The sequence below is a fragment of the Lactuca virosa genome, chromosome 6 (genome assembly GCF_052849685.1).
Source record: "Lactuca virosa cultivar CGN04683 chromosome 6, Lactuca_virosa_CGN04683_v6, whole genome shotgun sequence".
NCBI classification, from domain to species: domain Eukaryota; kingdom Viridiplantae; phylum Streptophyta; class Magnoliopsida; order Asterales; family Asteraceae; genus Lactuca; species Lactuca virosa.
Window position 1 is genome coordinate 277850746 of NC_136431.1, and position 21332 is coordinate 277872077.

A 21332-nucleotide genomic window follows, 5' to 3' on the forward strand; every position below is an offset into this window, starting at 1 on the left:
GAGGAACAGATCATCACGAAAAACTAATGTCGTCACTAATTGGTGTTTTTGTTAAAAAAAATCCCAACTTTAGTCCTTTTTGATATGTACTAAATAAACACAATAACTGGTGTGTACGGTTAGCTAGGGTTAAAAATCTTTTCTTCTAGGATAATTTCATTTTTTAGCTGCTCTTGTTTTCTTTGTGTTCGAAACCAAAAGAAAAAAAAAGTATGTCGAGAACAGAATGCTGAGAATCCCGGAGACGGAGATGAGTTGGAGGCGCACTCAAGTTAAAGAGGGAACAATTGAAGGCCAAATTTAAAGATGATTTGCAAAAGCTATACGAGTGATTGATTTGATGCACGTGAACCTTTCGTTTCAGGGCATAGTAGTTAGGAGGATAGATCGTTTGTTTACTGTTTTTTATTTGTTATGGTTAATGGTTCTTTCATACGTGACAATTTGATGTACAAGATTCATTATTAAATTTTTATTCACTGTTTTGCCACAAGGAAACTAGTCAACGAAATGAGTTAATTACCGCCCGGAAACTATTTGTCGCCGCCGGTTTGCGCGGGTACACCACTAGTATGTATGTATGTATATATATATATACACACACACACACATTAATTAAGAAAGAAGAGATGAGAGAATGTATGTACGGTTAGCTTGGGTTAAAAATCTTTTCTTCAAGGTTAATTTCGTTCTTTAGCTGCTCTTGTTTTCTTTCTGGTTCGATACCAAAAGAAAAAAATGTATGTCGAGAACAGAATGTTGAGAATGTCGGAGACGGAGATGAGTTGGAGGCGCAGAATGCCGAGAATGCCGATGACGGGGATGAGCCTTGCATTACAGGTGTCTGGTGTAAGAATGATATGAAAGTGACGTTACATGCTAGTAAGTTGTACTGTTTTATTCTTACCACACATATACACTCACAAAAGACATGAATTTTGTTCCAAGTGGAAGTGGAAAGTCAACTGTAATAAGTTTATGCAAAGATCATTTGATTGTGACGTCTGCATATAGATGGTTGTAAACTTTAAACAATTTAGTAGAAGAAAAATGCTACAAATAAGGAGATTGAAATGGCTAATATTGTGATTGCGCTTGCTTTGGACTTCATCAAGAAGATGCCTCGAGCAAGTAGAATGTCCAAGTTAATTTCATTATAATCATTTTAGTAAAAGCAGTAACATCATCAATTCATCATTACTGGTGTTTTGGTCAGAGGCTTACAATGGTAGATGAAAAGGGGAGTCGATTATTGGTTGGGTAGAAAAAAAAAGGAACAACAACAAGGGCTTTCTGATAGCTTCTTCCCTTCCAATTAAAAACCTCCTACTTTGGAGTTGTAGTTTAATTTTTTTAAATTTTTTTTCATTATTGTTTTAATCTAACTATGTAAAAAGTATTGTTTACTCTATCCAAAGTAAGGTTGTTAGTTTTTAACAATTAATTGATACTCAAGTTTTCTATAATATTAAATAAATATATTTGAACATAAACATAAACAGGAAACCCCTTAGCATATCGAATTCCTCAAACAATCATGATGTTTTGGTTTGATCTTGACAGGTTTACCAAGCTTAGATTTTTCTTCCATTTTTGCAATATGACGAGCCTTGTCAGAAACAGAAACAGGAAACCCCTTAGCATCATCCCATGATTCCAAAATTACCCCTGACCCCACACAAAGCTCATGTTGATAAAAAGCTGCAAATTGGCCAGCAGCGAGACCCTGATCATCTTCAGGTAATTGGAAGTGCCAATACCGTCTTTTTCTTCTATATGCAAATTGCAATCATAGAAAAGCGGGCCATGTCGAACCTGTCAAAAACACGTGTAAATGTATATTAAGTCTGTTATTAAGTGAAAAATTTAAGTCATGTAATGTTTATGTTTACCTTGCATCTTAAGTGGTTTAAGTTGTGAGGAGGAGATCCGCTGATCCATCTAAAGGATCCAACAAGAAATGATCGTCTTCTTTTATCAACCGAATAATAATTTCTTGATACAAAAACCACATTATTTTTTACATCTTTCTCAACAACATACCTGCATGGAAACATAACATGTATTTTTTTATAAATAAATAAATCTTTAAAGATTTTTATATAATAATAATAATAATAATAATAATAATAATAATAATAATAATAAAAGGTTTACCATGGTCCTCCTGGAAGACCCAAACCTTGTCGTTGACCAATTGTGTAAAACAAGAAGCCCCTGTGGACTCCTAAAAAATCATCTGTTTCAGCTTCTAATAGTATACCTTCTTTTTCACCAATATGTCTTTCAACAAATTCACTATACCTAATCTGTATAATAATTACATAAATTTCCATTTAATATATATATATATATATATATATATATATATATATATATATATATATATATATATATATATATATATTCTCCAAAGTTGGGATTTTTGTTAACAAACATAACATAAACATACCTTCCCAAGAAAGCATATTCCCTGTGAATCCCTTCTTTCTTGGTTAGGCAAATCAAATTTCCGGGCAAGCCTTCGGACTTCATCCTGATAATTTGATAGGTTTAAATAGTAAATTCATAAATTGTGTTTTGTTTTTCATAAAGCAAACTTACTCACTTTTGGAATACATCCAAGAGGAAGCACTAGTCTTTTAAGCTGAGCTTGTGAGAGATATGAAAGAAAGTATGTTTGATCCTTCACCTAAAATTCTAACATGTATCCCTCAATGACAGGTGTTAGTAAGTTGGTAATGAAAATAAGTAGAGCATATCTTTACCATATCCTTTGATAGCTGAAGAAATGAAAGCTCATTGGTTTCATCTGTAAGGGGTTGAATAACTTTTGCATAATGTCCAGTACAAGGTTGTAGAACTCGTTACTTGGCACCTGCTCGGCCGACTACCGAGTAGCGAGTACTCGGGAGTACTCGGGGAGTACTCAGATTCGGTAATTCATGTAGAAATATTTTTAGGGACATTATATATGTCAAAATTTAAGTTAAAATCATAAGTTGATTTAAATATATAACAAAATTTTATACATGTGAATACACAAAAATTGAAAAACACATAATGATCTCACTTCATGAATAACTACTGAAAATTTAAGATATATATGTAGTAATAATCACATGTATGTGTGTTAAATAATAGATCATTAAGTATATTATACATATTAATCGCCGAGTTGACCGGCTTTTACAACACTGCTCAGTTCGGTAAAGGGTCGATCGGGGAGTACTCGGGATTTTGCAACTCGCCTCGGTAAGGGGCCGAGTAGCAAGTACTCAGAGGAGTACTCGGTCAACTCGGCGAGTTTTACAACACTGGTCCAGAAGTAACAAACTCAAAATCCATGTTACTGATGGCATCCATGAACGCACCTACAGATATAAAATAAAAATGAAATTAATGACAAATGAGAACAATAAAAGATGAAAGCAAGCAATATGATTACGCACCAAATTTGATTCTTGTATTGCAAAGAACATCAGGGTTTGGTGTAGACCTGGCAATTTCAGACACGAAGACACGAATCTATGAGAGACACAACACGACACAAATACACGACACGAATACATCTTAAAAATTGAGATAAAGCTTATTTCTCATCATGTAATCGTATTGTGTCAAATTCGTGGCTGACACGTTTTCATGACACGAATACACGAATTGCCAGGTCTAGTTAGGTGTACGCCCACATTAATACTCATCAATAAGGTAAGATACCTGCAACATTGTAACTTGTAAGCAATAAGTTCCATTGATGATGATGAATGTGAGAAAATGCATCAAGAGGGGTATGACTAACCACTTTGTCCCAATATTCATCTGTCAGATGTACAACTTCCAGTGCTACAGCAACCTGAAAAAAAAATGTTGATATATTTCCTTCAATACTAATCAAACTTGGAAGAAACAAAGAAAAAGATCACATAATTAGGGATTTGAGTGATAGAATCGAGAAGTTGATTTGTTAAAACAAAGCAGGGAAGTGTTTTTAGCCTTCAAATCCAATTAAGAACTAACGGAAATCTTAAGATAAAATGAGATGGATAATATAAAGGTGAATCAAACAACCTGATTGCAAACAGCTTTTGTGTACTTCAAATCCTCTTCCCATGGATATTCTGACCAAAATTTCTCGAAATCTTCCTACGAACGAATTCCTTACCAGAACTAGCTAAGGAATTATAGGTTTCAAGCTTCAAAATGCTCAAAGACAAAGAGAAAGGTACAAGTAAAATAAGAAACCAATAAGAGAGGAGATTTTTGTTCATTTCAATCATATCATCCACCACAAAAATCGATGTTAAATTCATGAATTGGAGCAGATGTATCATATGACAAGAGATGAGCAAATTTGCAAAAACTTACAATTTGAATTTTAGATAACCAACAAAATTAAGTTTATATTCGAAACCAGACATTGTGGGCATAAACCTGAATGATTTTATTCGTATATGCAATGTAATGTCGATCAAAAGAAAAGCATACGCACTTGGAACCAGATTTTAAGGTAGAAAGCGGTGCAGGAATGTCCGGTTGCGTGGAGGAGGCGAAGTGCGACACTGCTATCAACGCCACCACTGAGAAGAACCGCAATTTTGAGAGGGCGCTTCCTAAAAAATCACCTGTTTCAGCTTCTAATAATACCTTCTTTTTCACCAATATGTCTTCCAAAGTTGGGATTTTTGTTAACAAACATAACATAAACATACCTTCCCAAGAAAGCATATTCCATATGAATCCCTTCTTTCTTGGTTAGGCAAATCCACTATCCGGGAAAGCCTTCGGACTTCATCCTGATAATTTGATTGGTTTAAATAGTAAATACATCCAAGAGGAAGCACTAGTCTTTTAAGCTGAGCTTGTGAGAGATATGAAAGAAAGTAGGTATGATCCTTCACCTGAAATTCTAACATGTATCCTTCACTAACAGGTGTCAGTATGTTGGTAATGAAAATAAGTAGAGCATATCTTTACCATATCCTTTGACAGATGAAGAAATGAAAGATCATTAGTTTCATCTATATGGAGGTGAATAACTTTTGCATAATGTCCAGAAGCAACAAACTCAAAATGCATGTTACTGATGGCATCCATGAACGCACCTACAGATATAAAATAAAAATGAAATTAATGACAAATGATAGCAATAAAAGATGAAAGCAAGTGTCACACCCCCAAACCAGACGGCGGAAACGTCCGGGGGTGGAGGACTTCATTTGTAGTATCACAACACATGCATCATAGTAATCAAAGTACAAACAACCATTGTATTTAAAAGTATAAGTATTTACATGTGTTCAATCATTGTATATTGAAACCAAAATAGTTATCCAAAAGAAGAAGATATGACTCATAATAGCTCCATCTTCTCAAAAAGCTCGGGGAGTACCTGTTATTATTTCCCTGAGAATACAAGTAATTTGAAAATAGAGTATCAACAATAAGTTGAGTGAGTACATAAGTCTTTATGTTTGACAGGGTGTCTTTGTATCTTGATTATGAAAACTGTTCCAGAAAATCCCATATTTCCTGTTGTATATGAAAAGTAGTTTTATTCCCATAAAACCGTTCTATTTTGTAAACCAATGTTCTATATTTGTAAAACTTGTAACTGAGAGTGTGCTTGGCTTCACCAGCTGTTATTGAAAACTGTAGTATACCATTGTACTTTCTATTTTGTAAACTGGTACTTTGAAGATGTACTTACGTTTAGTTGTTTATACACTAACGTGTTGTTAATATCTTTTTAATGAGTTATTATAACCATACTAAGACATGAACGCCTGAAACAAACGCCTTGTGAGCGTTTAAACTGTTGATAACAATTGCCACTTATTGGCGTGTATGTCTGACTGTAGCTAGCAGCCTAAGTGCGGGGTTGTCAATCCCGATATAGATCTACACACAACTTGTTTCGATCCCCGGACTGGAGATTCTGGTTATAATGTCAGGACTTTACCTTGGTTGTCTAAAATGAATTAAACAACCTGAATTGAATGTCTCATAAAAAGCATATAAACGTTACATGTATATTAGATATGAAAACCCAATCATTCTGAAATAAATGATTGACAGTATGTTCTTGAATTAATATTCCGAACATGTATTTGACAAGTGTAAACTCTTGTTTTGTTTTGAATCAAAACCCTTGTTTCATGTAAAACAGTGTATTCTAGTATACTTGAATCATGAATAATTGTTCTATGTATCATAAATTATACCTATTATAATTTATATGTGCTTTATGAATTGGTAAATAACTATTTTTGCATGTAATCCTTTGCTCAATATGTTACAAAGGGTAATTAAACTGACGAAATAACTTTTATATTTATATACATATACAATTTTATATATAAGTAAAATTTAAACGACATTCGGACAAATAACCGGTACTATAAGTCCACATCCAAACAAGGAAAAGGACCTAGAATGAGTTATTAGTCCTAAGCCTTTTAAATCTTATTTATATTAATATATAAATACAAATATGAATATTTGGGAAAAATATAAGTTTATAAAAGAGTTCAATATTTGGAGTATTTTTGATGCTTTAAAATAGTTTTATAGTGATTTGAAATCATTTATTTATAACACAAAGTTCTTGTGTTATACTTGTATTCCCCCCCCCCCCCCCTTAAAACAATAGAAATTATGAAAATACGGGGGTATGAACTCACTTGATAGATGGAGAATCGGACAGAGTTTTGACAGGAGAGAGGTTACTTCTCGGGAATCTCGGGGCTTCGAGGCTTGCTTAGGGTTTGAGACTTGATACCGGGGCTTTAGGGGTTGTATATGAGCTTATGGTAGTGGAAAATATGAAAGAGGGTGAAATTTAGGGTGAAAAGTGTAAAAAAGGTCGGAACCCTCGCATGCCTTATATAGGCCGAAGCCTCGGATCCGAGGCCATGCGAGGCTGCCGCGTGTCGGACAGGTGGTGAAGGGAGGGAAGCTTCTTCGGACCGGAGGCTCGCTGCTGGCTGGCTCGGATTGGACCAGAGTTCGGTCCAATGGGAAGAGGGCACGTGCGAAGGGGAGCGTGCGAGGGGCGTGCGAGGGGTGTCTTATGCGAAGCTGTCCGCTTCTAAGTAGACCTCGGCTGCGGTCCAACCAGGAGGTGCCACGTATGGCTTCGGTGCAATCAGCAGCCGCCACGTGGAAGCTCGCATGCGAGGGTGACGTGGCATTACTGTTCATGCGAAAATTCCCGATTTTTCCTATTTTTCTTTATTTTTGTGCCAAAAACTTGTAAAATTCATAATTTTTGCATACGAACTCCGTTTTTGACGTTCTTTATATGTACGCTTAGGTAAAATTATACTCTACGACTTTCGTTTAGACTTCATCGGCTAATTTTGACATTATTTTTAATATTATTATTTTTAACAGACCGGGACAGGAAAATCCGTTAAAAATTCATAACTTCTTCATCCGACATCCGTTTTTGTCTGTCTTTTTACCGTTGTACTACTAATGACGAGAACTTCGATTCTCGTCTAGGTTGTGTCGGCTAAAAACCACCCGATCTTTATTTCGAGTTTTTAGTTGTACACTGCTATACTTAAATTTAGAAAAATCATAACTTCCTCATACGAAGTCAGATTTTGGCGTTCTTTTTATGAAAGTTCTCGGTTTAACATAAACTACAACTTTCATTTAGATTGTTAAGGCTAAAAAGGCTTTTATTAAAAATTCAGTTTTTACACCGAACAGTGTTTTGCCGCTTTTGTCGCGGATTTTCGATTGGTCATAACTTCTTCGTTATAACTCGGATTTTAGTGTTCTTTATATTTTTGGAAACCTTGTTACAATCTCTATCACTTGTTTCATCCCAATTGAGATTATTTAATAATTTATTTTTGAGGGTCAATTATGTAAATATACACAGTATGCCAAAATTTCTCTTTATTAATTTAAAAAGAAGTACAAATTGACCTACACTATTACATAGGTTTGAAATAATGGTTTGTTACATTATCCCCCCCGTTAGAGAGAATTTCGTCCCGAAATTTACTTTATAGATAGACTAGGGAAAAAGATGTGGGTATTTCTGTTGCATTTGATCCTCCCGCTCCCAAGTGAATTCATGTCCCCTCTTTGCATTCCAGCGAACCTTCACTATCGGGATGCAGCTTTGTTTGGTTTTCTTAACTTCCCTGTCTAGTATCTCTACGGGTTCTTCCATAAAATTAAGGCTCTCGTTTAACTCGATTTCCTCGAGTGGTATCACAAGAGTCTCGTCGGATAGACACTTTTTCAAGTTTGAAACGTGGAAGGTAGGATGAATGTTACTTAGTTCTTGGGGTAATCGAAGTTTGTAAGCTACAGGGCCAATTCGGGCAAGAATCTCGAATGGTCCTATGTACCTTGGATTCAGTTTGTCACGCTTTTTAAAGCGTATCATGCCCTTCCAGGGTGAGACCTTTAACAAAACACGGTCACCGACCTGGAATTCCAAGGGTTTTCTCCTTTTGTCAGCGTAGCTTTTCTGTCTATCTCTGGAAGCTTTAAGTCGCTCCCGAATTTGTACGATCTTCTCGGTAGTTTCCCGAATAATTTATGGACCAATGAGGGTACTGTCAGGAGTTTGACCTCTAGCAGGCTGCGTGTCACCCACTTCAGCCCAGCACAGAGGGGATCTGCACTTGCGGCCATAGAGGGCTTCGAATGGAACAACTTTTATGCTAGTGTGATAACTGTTGTTATAAGAGAACTCAACAAGGGGTAAATGAATATCCCATGCCTTTCCAAAGTCTATCACGCAAGCTCGTAACATATCTTCTAACGTTTGAATCGTCCTCTCACTTTGTCCATCGGTTTGCAGATGGTAGGCTGTACTCATGTCTAGCCTAGTTCCCAGAGAGTTTTGTAAAGACTGCCAAAAACGAGAGGTGAATCTACTATCTCTGTCCGAAATAATAGATATCGGCACACCATGCAGTCTAACAATCTCCTTGAGGTATGTTCTTGTTAGCTTCTCCATCTTGTCAGTCTCCTTGATTGGTAAGAAGTGTGCGGATTTGGTTAATCTATCGACGATTACCCAAATAGTATCATAACCACTTGATGTCTTGGGTAACTTGGTTATGAAATCCATTGTAATCCGTTCCCACTTCCATTCAGGGATTTCAGGTTGTTGTAATAAACCTGAAGGTTTCTGGTACTCTACCTTAACTTTGGCGCAAGTAAGGCACTTGCCCACAAAGGTAGCGATTTCGGCCTTCATGTTAGGCCACCAATATAGTTCTTAAGGTCCAGATACATCTTGTCTGAACCTGGGTGGATGGAGTATCGGTTTTTGTGTGCTTCATTCATAACCACATCTCTGAAACCACCGAACTTTGGTGTCTAGATCCGGTTCATGAAATAATAGACTCCATCATCCCTGACTTCGAAGTTCTTATCCATTCCTCTCAGGGTTTCACCTGCCATGTTTTCGGGTTTCAAGGCTTCAAGTTGAGCTTCCTTGATCTGCGTGGACAGATGCGAATGGATTGTCATGATCAACGACTTTACCCGCCGTCCCGAGTATTCTTTTCTACTAAGGGCGTTAGCTACTACGTTTGCTTTACCATGGTGATAAAGAATTTCACACTCGTAATCGTTCAGTAGCTCCACCCATCGTCGTTGTCTCATATTTAGCTCTTTCTGATCGGAGATGTGTTGGAGACTTTTATGGTCCGTGAATATTGTGCATTTCGTGCCATATAAGTAATGTCTCCAGATCATCAGAGCAAACACCACTGCTCCTAGTTCAAGGTCATGTGTTGTATAGTTGACTTCATGTGTCTTTAGCTGTCTTGATGCATAGGATATAACATTTCCTCTTTACATAAGAACACATCCAAGCCCTTGATTAGAAGCATCACAGTACACTACGAAATCCTCTGTCCCTTCAGGGAGAGACAGGATCGGTGCACTACACATGGATCGCTTAAGCGTTTGGAACGTTGTTTCTTGCTTTTCTCCCCAACTAAAGGTTACACCCTTTTGGGTCAGAGTAGTAAGAGGTTTAGCTATTCGAGAGAAATTTTGAATGAATCTGCGATAATGGCCAACAAGACCTAAGAATTGACGGATTTCTGTAGGTGTTTTGGGTGCTGACCAGTTTTCAATTGCCTTTATTTTGGAAGGGTCGACGTGTATTCCTTCTGAACTGACCACGTGACGTAGGAAATCTACCTTCCTGATCTAAAATTCACACTTTGAAAACTCCGCATAGAGCTTCTCCGATCTAAGAGTTTGTAATATTTGACGAAGATGTTGGCCATGTTCCTCTTTGCTTTTTGAGTAGATAAGGATATCGTCAATGAAGACTATAACGAATTTGTCCAAGAATGGACGACACACTCTGTTCATCAGGTCCATGAACACTGCAGGTGCATTCGTCAATCCGAATGGCATCACTATAAACTCGTAATGACCATAACGAGTTCTGAACGCGGTTGTGGGAACGTCTTCCTCCAAAATTCGTAACTGGTGATACCCGGATCTTAAGTCTATCTTCGAGAAGTAGTTCGCCCCTTGAAGTTGGTCGAACAGATCGTCAATGCGAGGCAGAGGGTATTGATTCTTGATTGTAAGTTTATTCAGCTCGCGGTAGTCTATACACATGCGGAATGATCCATCCTTCTTCTTTACGAACAAAACCGGTGCTCCCCAGGGTGAGAAGCTTGGTCTTATGAAACCTTTGCTTAGGAGTTCGTTAAGCTGGCTGGATAATTCCTGTATTTCAGAAGGTGCAAGACGGTAGGGGGATTTGGCTACGGGGGTAGCTCCAAGGATTAAGTCGATTCGAAATTCGACTTATCGTTTGGGAGGCACCCCTGGCAGATCATCAGGAAATACATCGGAAAAGTTGCAGACCTCAGGAATGCTCGCGATGTCTTTCACTTCTTGCTTTTTGTCTACCACGTGAGCTAAGAATGCACAGTACTCCTTACGAAGGTATTTCTGTGCCTTGATGCAAGAAATGATCTGAAGGTTCGTTCCAGGTTTGTCGCCGTAAATAACAAGAGTTTCGTTAGTTGGCAAGTTCAAACGAATAGCTCTTTCATAGCATAGGATGTCGGCATGGTTGGGGCACAACCAATTCATGCCTATTATGACGTCAAAACTTTTGATAGAGACCGGCATAAGGTCTATTGAGAAAGACAAGTCATTTAAGGTAAGGGTACATCCTATGTATATATCATTGGTGGATTCGGATTTCCCGTTAGCCATTTCTACTGTGAAAGTTTCCTTTAGTGGTTGGGAGTTTTGATTTAGTAGATGTTTAAAGTTATGGCTCACGAAGCTCCTCTCAGCACCACAATCAAAAAGAATGCATGCATAAGTATTGTTGAGAAGTAACGTACCTGTGACCACTGCAGGGTCTGCCACTGCTTCTTCGTGACCCAGTGCTAGAATTCTCCCAACCCCACCGGCATTTCCAGCTTTTGGACAATCTCTCTTGAAATGCCTCACATCACCGCATAGGTAGCATGCTCGACCTACTCCAGCGGCAGGTACTTGGTTAAGGGGTTGAGGTGGTGTTCTACAGAATCAAGCAGTATGCCCTTTCCTGTTACAGTTACGGCACTGCATCTCTGGGCAATTTCCAGTGTGGTGAAAATTGCACTTGTTGCATTCAGGGAGGTTACCAGCATAGGGTTTAGTTGGTGCTGGGTTGTTAGGGGCAACAGCAGGCACAATAGTAGGTATGGTAGCAGGTACAGTAGTATCATGGACTGCCACTATTTGTTGCTTCTTTGAAGGTTCCAGAGGAGATTTGCCCTTCCTTTTGTTCCAACCCTTCTTTTTGTTGTTGTTGTTGTTCTCTCTAGGTTGTTCTGGGGCAGTAACCACAGATTTTTGACGATTTTCGTGGTCAATAAGTGACTGTGCCAGTTCCTTGGCACTGTCAAAGGTGACAGGCCTAGATGCAATGACAGTTACCTGTATCTGGGGCGACAGTCCCCAAATATACCTTTCAATCTTTTTGCTCTCTAGAGCAACCATTTCCAGACATAGAATCGCCAAGTCACAGAACCGATTTGTGTAAGTTGTTATGTCTGCACCGGCCATGGTAAGACCCCAGAGTTCTTGTTCCAGTTTCTGAATTTCCCCTCGCGGGCAGTATTCCCGTATCAACATGGTTTTTAGGTTCTCCCAGCTTATAGTATTAGCCACTATCAAAGTCAGTGACTTAACATAGCCATTCCATCATGTTAGGGCCCTATCTGAAAAAGTACAGGCAGCAAATTTAACCTTGCTACCCTCTGAACAGGAGCAAATTTCAAAGATTGCTTCTGTCTTCTCTATCCATTGCCTTAAAACCATCACTCCTCCAGTTCCATTAAAGGTCCTGGGTTTGGCATTCGAGAAGTCTTTAAAAGTGCACTCTCTCGAGTGCTCATGACCCTCGACATGGTTAGATGGATGTGCACCAGCTCCCGACCCACTAGCACCAGGAGTATTGATATGAGATAAGGCAGCCGCTACAGCTGCCGTGACTGCCGCTTGGAACATCGCAACATCGAATTGATGAGGTGGTGGTGGAGGTGGCGTCGGTGCTTCAGTTTCATTGTTAAGTCTTGGATTCCTACGAGGAGGCATCTTTTTCTATAAAAGTCAATAAAAAGATAGTGAGACATCAAGAATGAATATGAATTTGATATCTCTGAACTTAAACACTTAATTCACAAGAAGCTTGTAAAGAATTGGAAATAGATGTCCACTGCAAGTACAACTTGCAACAAGATAATTTAAAATGGAGTGGTTATTTTTCAAAGAGTATGAAAATACATGTCGATTGTGTTGGTATATATGTAATCTGTATACTTGACCTTAAAGCAGGACCACAATATTGCGAAAGTATCGACATCAAACCGACCTACCGAAAATAAAAAATTTTGCGGTCGTATTGAAAAGTATGAAAAATAACACTGGAACATATCCATAATCCCAAAATATTTGGAATGGAATGTTTGTGAAAATTGTAATAATTCTTGTAGAAGAAAAGTGCTTATTATTTTATTGATACTTGATTTTGTACATATCCTGAAAGTAGTCTATACATTCAGTATATTAAACTAGAAAGTAGTGTACTACTTGCGGCGGTTGCTACGACGGTTACTGGGTTCCACTTCGTCTTGTGATTTCCAGCGCCTTTCTTGGGCAGCTTGATGCTCCCTCAGTTCTCTGATCTCTGATTCAGCAGCATTAGGTTGCCTTTGAAGGGATTCAGTATGGTGCTGGGTATTATCTTCTATTTCTTCAAGACGAAGGATATCTGCAGTGTTAGCCTGCGCAGCCGCATTCACTTCTAGGATTCGATTGATTGACATCCTTGATTAATCGAATTGTCGAGCTATTCAGTTCACTATAACTGGAAGAGCTCTGTCGGCTGTTCCTCCTTCTGAGACGTTATAGAAACCCCGTGCCATTCTGTAAGGAGGGCGTTGGCCGTCTTGTCGACTCCAATAGTTTATGTATTGGCCCCACTCGGGTATGGGTACTGCTTCCTCTTGCCTCCGAGGACGTAACCCCGGGTTGCAGACTTGTGGCGTTGTATCCGTACTACTTGATTCGTTGTCCTCAAATGGTTCTTCATCTGAGTCTTCTTCTGTATCCTCCTCCGGATCCTCCGCTACCCATCCTTCATTGCCATGATTTGGAAAATAAGGGTCCCCTGGTAGATGATGTCCTGCCATTGTGTCTGTTCGAGAATAAGGTTATTAGAAATGCCTGAAAATCTAAAGCATATAGATGTTTAAAATATTCTTATAGTATTTTATGTTCTGTTCTAGAGTTTCTTCTGTAGTTGGTAAGTTTTAGACATGTCACAACACTACTATCACTCCCAAACACATGTTGGTCATATCTGAAATCAATATAGTTGATCAAGCTATATTAATTCTAGATATGATTACATAACTGCTCAAGTTTGACTGTAATGTTCAACATCCAAATACTTTTAAGTTCTTATGACTATGTACTTGTAGGTATGAGTGTTAGTATACTTCTTGTAAAAATACTTAGAATTCTTAAAAAGTACACTTGTAGTCAGAGCTCTTAGCCCCAATGTATTTATAGTTTGTATATCTTTTATGGATTGATATACTGAGTTCACTATAAACAATGCTCTGATACCAATCTGTCACACCCCCAAACCAAACGGCGGAAACGTCCGGGGGTGGAGGACTTCATTTGTAGTATCACAACACATGCATCATAGTAATCAAAGTACAAACAACCATTGTATTTAAAAGTATAAGTATTTACATGTGTTCAATCATTGTATATTGAAACCAAAATAGTTATACAAAAGAAGAAGATATGACTCATAATAGCTCCATCTTCTCAAAAAGCTCGGGGAGTACCTGTTATTATTTCCCTGAGAATACAAGTAATTTGAAAATAGAGTATCAACAATAAGTTGAGTGAGTACATAAGTCTTTATGTTTGACAGGGTGTCTTTGTATCTTGATTATGAAAACTGTTCCAGAAAATCCCATATTTTCTGTTGTATATGAAAAGTAGTTTTATTCCCATAAAACCATTCTATTTTGTAAACCAATGTTCTATATTTGTAAAACTTGTAACTAAGAGTGTGCCTGGCTTCACCAGCTGTTATTGAAAACTGTAGTATACCATTGTACTTTGTATTTTGTAAACCGGTACTTTGAAGATGTACTTACGTTTAGTTGTTTATACACTAACGTGTTGTTAATATCGTTTTAATGAGTTATTATAACCATACTAAGACATGAACGCCTGAAACAAACGCCTTGTGAGCGTTTAAACTGTTGATAACAATTGCCACTCATTGGCGTGTATGCCTGACTGTAGCTAGCAGCCTGAGTGCGGGGTTGTCAATCCCGATATAGATCTACACACAACTTGTTTCGATCCCCGGACTGGAGATTCTGGTTATAATGTCAGGACTTTACCTTGGTTGTCTAAAATGAATTAAACAACCTGAATTGAATGTCTCATAAAAAGCATATAAACGTTACATGTATATTAGATATGAAAACCCAATCATTCTGAAATAAATGATTGACAGTATGTTCTTGAATTAGTATTCCGAACATGTATTTGACAAGTGTAAACTCTTGTTTTGTTTTGAATCAAAACCCTTGTTTCATGTAAAACAGTGTATTCTAGTATACTTGAATCATGAATAATTGTTCTATGTATCATAAATTATACCTATTATAATTTATATGTGCTTTATGAATTGGTAAATAACTATTTTTGCATGTAATCCTTTGCTCAACATGTTACAAAGGGTAATTAAACTGACGAAATAACTTTTATATTTATATACATATACAATTTTATATATAAGTAAAATTTAAACGACCTTCGGACAAATAACCGGTACTATAAGTCCACATCCAAACAAGGAAAAGGACCTAGAATGAGTTATTAGTCCTAAGCCTTTTAAATCTTATTTATATTAATATATATATAAAAATATGAATATTTGGGAAAAATATAAGTTTATAAAAGAGTTCAATATCTGGAGTATTTTTGATGCTTTAAAATACTTTTATAGTGATTTGAAATCATTTATTTATAACACAAAGTTCTTGTGTTATACTTGTATTCCCCTCCCCCCCTCCCCCTTAAAAAAATAGAAATTATGAAAATACGGGGGTATGAACTCACTTGATAGATGGAGAATCGGACAGAGTTTTGACAGGAGAGAGGTTACTTCTCGGGAATCTCGGGGCTTCGAGGCTTGCTTAGGGTTTGAGACTTGATACCGGGGCTTTAGGGGTTGTATATGAGCTTATGGAACTGGAAAATATGAAAGAGGGTGAAATTTAGGGTGAAAAGTGTAAAAAAGGTCGGAACCCTCGCATGCCTTATATAGGCCGAAGCCTCGGATCCGAGGCCATGCGAGGCTGCCGCGTGTCGGACAGGTGGCGAAGGGAGGGAAGCTTCTTCGGACCGGAGGCTCGCTGCTGGCTGGCTCGGATTGGACCAGAGTTCGGTCCAATGGGAAGAGGGCACGTGCGAAGGGGAGCGTGCGAGGGGTGTCTTATGCGAAGCTGTCCGCTTCTAAGTGCACCTCGGCTGCGGTCCAACCAGGAGGTGCCACGTATAGCTTCGGTCCAATCAGCAGCAGCCACGTGGAAGCTCGCATGCGAGGGTGACGTGGCATTACTGTTCATGCGAAAATTCCCGATTTTTCTTTATTTTTGTGCCAAAAACTTGTAAAATTCATAACTTTTGCATACAAACTCCGTTTTTGACGTTCTTTATAGGCACGCATAGGTAAAATTATACTCTACGACTTTCATTTAGACTTCATCGGCTAATTTTGACATTATTTTTAATATTATTATTTTTAACAGACCGGGACAGGAAAATCCGTTAAAAATTCATAACTTCTTCATCCGACATCCGTTTTTGTCTGTCTTTTTACCGTTGTACTACTAATGACGAGACCTTCAATTCTCGTTTAGGTTGTGTCGGCTAAAAACCACCCGATCTTTATTTCGAGTTTTTAGCTGTACACTGCTATACTGAAATTTAGAAAAATCATAACTTCCTCATACGAAGTCAGATTTTGGCGTTCATTTTATGAAAGTTCTCGGTTTAACATAAACTACAACTTTCATTTAGATTGTTAAGGCTAAAAAGCCATTTATTAAAAATTCAGTTTTTACACTGAACAGTGTTTTGTCGGTTTTGTCGCGGATTTTCGATTGGTAATAACTTCTTCGTTATAACTCGGATTTTAGTGTTCTTTATATTTTTGGAAACCTTGTTACAATCTCTATCACTTGTTTCATCCAAATTGAGATTATTTAATAATTTATTTTTCAGGGTCAATTATGTAAATATACACAGTATGCCAAAATTTCTCTTTATTAATTTAAAAAGAAGTACAAATTGAACTACACTATTACATAGGTTTGAAATAATGGTTTGTTACAGCAAGCAATATGATTACGCACCAAATTTGATTATTTTAATGCAAAGAACATCATGGTTAGGTGTACGCCCACATTTATACTCATCAATGAGGTAAGATACCTGCAATATTGTAACTTGTAAGCAATAAGTTCCATTGATGATGATGAATGTGAGAGAATGCATCAAGAGGGGTGTGACTAACCACTTTATCCTAATATTCATCTGTCAGATGTACAACTTGAAGTGCTACATCAACGTGAAAAAAAAATGTTGATATATTTCCTTCAATACTAATCAAACTTGGAAGAAACAAAGAAAAAGATCACATAATCAGGGATTTGAGTGATAGAATCGAGAAGTTAATTTGTAAAAACAAAGCAGGGAAGTGCTTTTGAGCCTTCAAATCCAGTTAAGCACTAACGGAAATCTGAAGATAAAATGAGATGGATAATATGAAGGTGAAGAAAGTAACCTGATTGCAAACAGCTTTTGCGTACTTCAAATCCTCTTCACATGGACATTCAGACCAAAAGTTCTGTAAATCGTCCTATGAACGAATTTAGTACCAGAACTAGCTAAGGAATTATGGGTTTTAAACTTCAAAATGCTCAAAGACAAAGAGAAAGGTAAAAGTTAAATAAGAAACCAATAAGAGAGGAGATTTTTATTCAATTCAATCATATCATCCAGCACAAAAATCGATGTTAAACTCTTGAACTGGAGCAGATGTATCATCCGACAAGAGGTGAGAAATTTGCAAAAACTTACAATTTGAATTTTTAGATAACCAACAAAATTAAGTTTATATTCAAAACCAGACATTATGGGCATAAACCTGAATGATTTGAGTCGTATATGCATTGTAATGTCAATCAAAAGAAAAGCATACGCACTTTGAACCAGACTTTAAAGTAGAAAGCGGTGCAGGAGTGGCCGGATGCGTGGAGGAGGCGAAGTGCGACACTTCTATCAACGCCACCACTGAGAAGAACCGTAATTTTGAGAGGGCGCTTGCTATTGGTCATTGAGCAAGACAAGTAACTGTTGTCCAAATCAGAAGTCGTGTCGTTAGAAATTTGGGGAACTGCTGTAGAAGAAAGAGAACGAGGTGTGTTGATGGATAAGATTGTTATATCAGCTCGAGGGTAGCTTTTTCGATTTATTAATCGCTGGGGTTTGTGAAGCGAGTCTGAGACAAAAGCCTTGAGGGGTAAACAGTACATCTTGGTGGCAGGGTGAAACATAGGGGCCATTGTTGTTCTGAGCATCATTTCATCGAGCTTTTGCGCCGTGTTGATGACACTGTGCCTGAAAATAACAATTTAGAATGAACTATTTACACTTTCACCCCTATACTTTAAATTTCCTGTCACTTTTATATCAAGACATAAAAAGTTAAACACTACTACTAGCCTAATAGAAAGCTCAGCATAATCATTCAAATATAAGGTAAACACGTCTTTAATTTGCAAAAACAGTACAACTTACTAGCATGTAATGTCATTTTCATATCATTCTTACACCAGACACCTATAATGCTAGGCTCGCAACGGCTCATCCCTGTCGTCAGCATTTTGCGCCTCCAACTCATCTCTGTCTCCGGCATTCTCAGCATTCTGTTCTCGACATACATTTTTTTTCTTTTGGTTTCGAACAAAAAGAAAAAAAGAGCAGCTAAAGAATGTAATTAACCTAGAATAAAAAGATTTTTAACCCTAGCTAACCGTACAAACATTCTCTCATCTTTTCTATCTTAATTAAGGTGTGTGTGTGTGTGTGTGTGTATATATATATATATAGTGTACCCGCGCAAAGCGGTGGCGACAAATAGTTTTCGGGCGGTAATTAACTCATTTCGTTGAATAGTTTCCTTGTGGCAAAACAGTAAATAAAAATTTAATAATGAATCTTTTACATCAAATTATCACGAATGAAATAACCATTAACCATAACAAATAAAAAACAGTAGTAAACAGAAGATATATCCTCCTAACTACTATGACATAAACAAAAGGTTCACATGCATCAAATCAATCACTCGTATAACTTTTGCTAATCATCCTTAAATTTGACCTTCACTCATGCTTAACCATTATTAATTTTTGGTTTGCATATTAAATGTTTCAACAAAATTCTTATGTTTCCGACTAGAAATTTTCATGCTTAAGCAAGTTGTAATGTTTTTTTTTTGTAAAACAATGAAGCAAAGTTTAAGAAGGTTATAAATTCTTATGAAGCTATAAATTCTGAAAGAAATAACATCAAGTAAAGAAAAATAAGCTTGGTGAAGAATGGAAACTCGGTTTGAAGACCGGTGAAGAATGGAAAGTAAGGCAACAATATTCGTTCAGAATGGATTAACATTTCTTCTATCAGAATGATTAGTAACTATATTCTATCATAATGTATTAGTATTTTACTTAGATTTCAATGTTTTGATTTGATTTTTAATCATTCTCAGTTTATTCTTAAAGAATAAAGAATAAACGTAATTGTTAACCATTATTACTTATATTCTTTTAGAATGAATGTTCATAATGGTTTTGTTAAGAATGAATATAATTACGGATTTTAAGATATTAAAATTCTTTTCATATGAAATTTGTATTCATTAAAAATTATTAATCTTGATAATACATGTTTATAATATTTTGTCAGAATTTAATATTTTTTTTTCAAGATTATCATAAACATATTCCTTTAGATTGTACGAATTAATATATTTATTATCGAAAAAAACAGATTTTTAAAATTTATAGAATTAATTATTCCTTAAAATCTTGTACATCAAATTGTCACGTATGAAAGAACTATTAACCATAACAAACAAAAAACAGTAATAAGACGATCTATCCTCCTAACTACTATGCCATGAAACAAAAGGTTCACGTGCATCAAATCAATCACTCGTATAGCTTTTGTAAATCATCCTTAAATTTGGCCTTCAATTGTTCCCTTTTTAACTTGAGTGCGGCTATCACTAATCCGGATTCAGGTGTCCATGGATCTGGCAGCAGCTTTATCTTTGCAGGAAGCTCAAACATGTCTAACTTTGCCTCTTTTCCTAACTACAAAACACAATTCATAAGAAAAATGTAGGAGGATGTGATGAACAAAGAAATAAACACCCTCATTGAAATATAAATTAAAACCAACTTTGAAAAGAGATTGGTGGACCTCGGAGACATCCTCTTTTTTAGCACAAAGCTCAACATAATCATTGTAACTAATGCCACCACTTTTAGCCCATTGCTCAAGAACCTGGTGTGCAGTGCAGAGACTACTAATGATACACAATAACTGGTCTATACAGTTAGATAGATTAAAAATCTTTTCTTCTAGGTTAATTTCATTCTTTAGCTGCTTTTGTTTTCTTTCTGTTCGAAACCAAGGGAAAAAATGTATGTCGAGAACAGAATGCTACGAATGTCGGGGACGGAGATGAGTTGGAGGCGCAGAATGTCGAGAATGCCGAACAGATCTTCTGCCATCGTCGGCATTGGGTTAAACACAATAATTTTTGATTAATGGTGTTTTTGTCAACAAAAACACAATCTCTCTCCAAAGTTGCTCCCATGACCTGCTGAACAGATCATCACGTGAAACTAATGTCGTCATTAATTGGTGTTTTTGTTAACAAAAATCCCAACTTTAGTCCTTTTTGATTTGTACTAGATAAACACAATAACTGGTGTGTACGGTTAGCTAGGGTTAAAAATCTTTTCTTCTAAGTTAATTTTATTTTTTAGCTGCTCTAGTTTTCTTTCTGCTCGAAACCAAAAGAAAAAAAAAGTATGTCGAGAGCAGAATGCTGAGAATGCCGGAGACGGTGATGAGTTGGAGGCGCACTCAAATTAAAAAAGGAACAATTGAAGGCCAAATTTAAAGATTTTTGCAAAAGCTATACAAGTGATTGATTTGATGCACGTGAACCTTTCTTTTCATGGCATAGTAGTTAGGAGGATAGATTGTTTGTTTACTGTTTTTTATTTGTTATGGTTAATGGTTCTTTCATACGTGAAAATTTGATGTACAAGATTCATTATTAAAGTTTTATTCACTGTTTTGCCACAAGGAAACTATTCAACGAAATGAGTTAATTACCGCCCGGAAACTATTTGTCGCCGCCGCTTTGCGCGGGTACACCACTAGTATGTATATATATATATATATATATATATATATATATATATATATATATATATATATATATATATATATATATATATATATATATACACACACACGTTAATTAAGAAAGAAGAGATGAGAGAATGTATGTACGGTTAACTTGGGTTAAAAATCTTTTCTTCTAGGTTAATTTCATTCTTTAGTTGCTTTTGTTTTCTTTCTGGTTCGATACCAAAAGAAAAAAATGTATGTCGAGAACAGAATGTTGAGAATGTCGGAGG

General features: G+C 36.7%; 1 pseudogene; it reads right to left on the reverse strand.

The window, feature by feature from the left end:
* Positions 1-1510: 1510 nt before the first annotated feature.
* On the reverse strand, positions 1511-18188 carry LOC145122581 (uncharacterized; annotated as a pseudogene).
* Positions 18189-21332: the final 3144 nt, after the last annotated feature.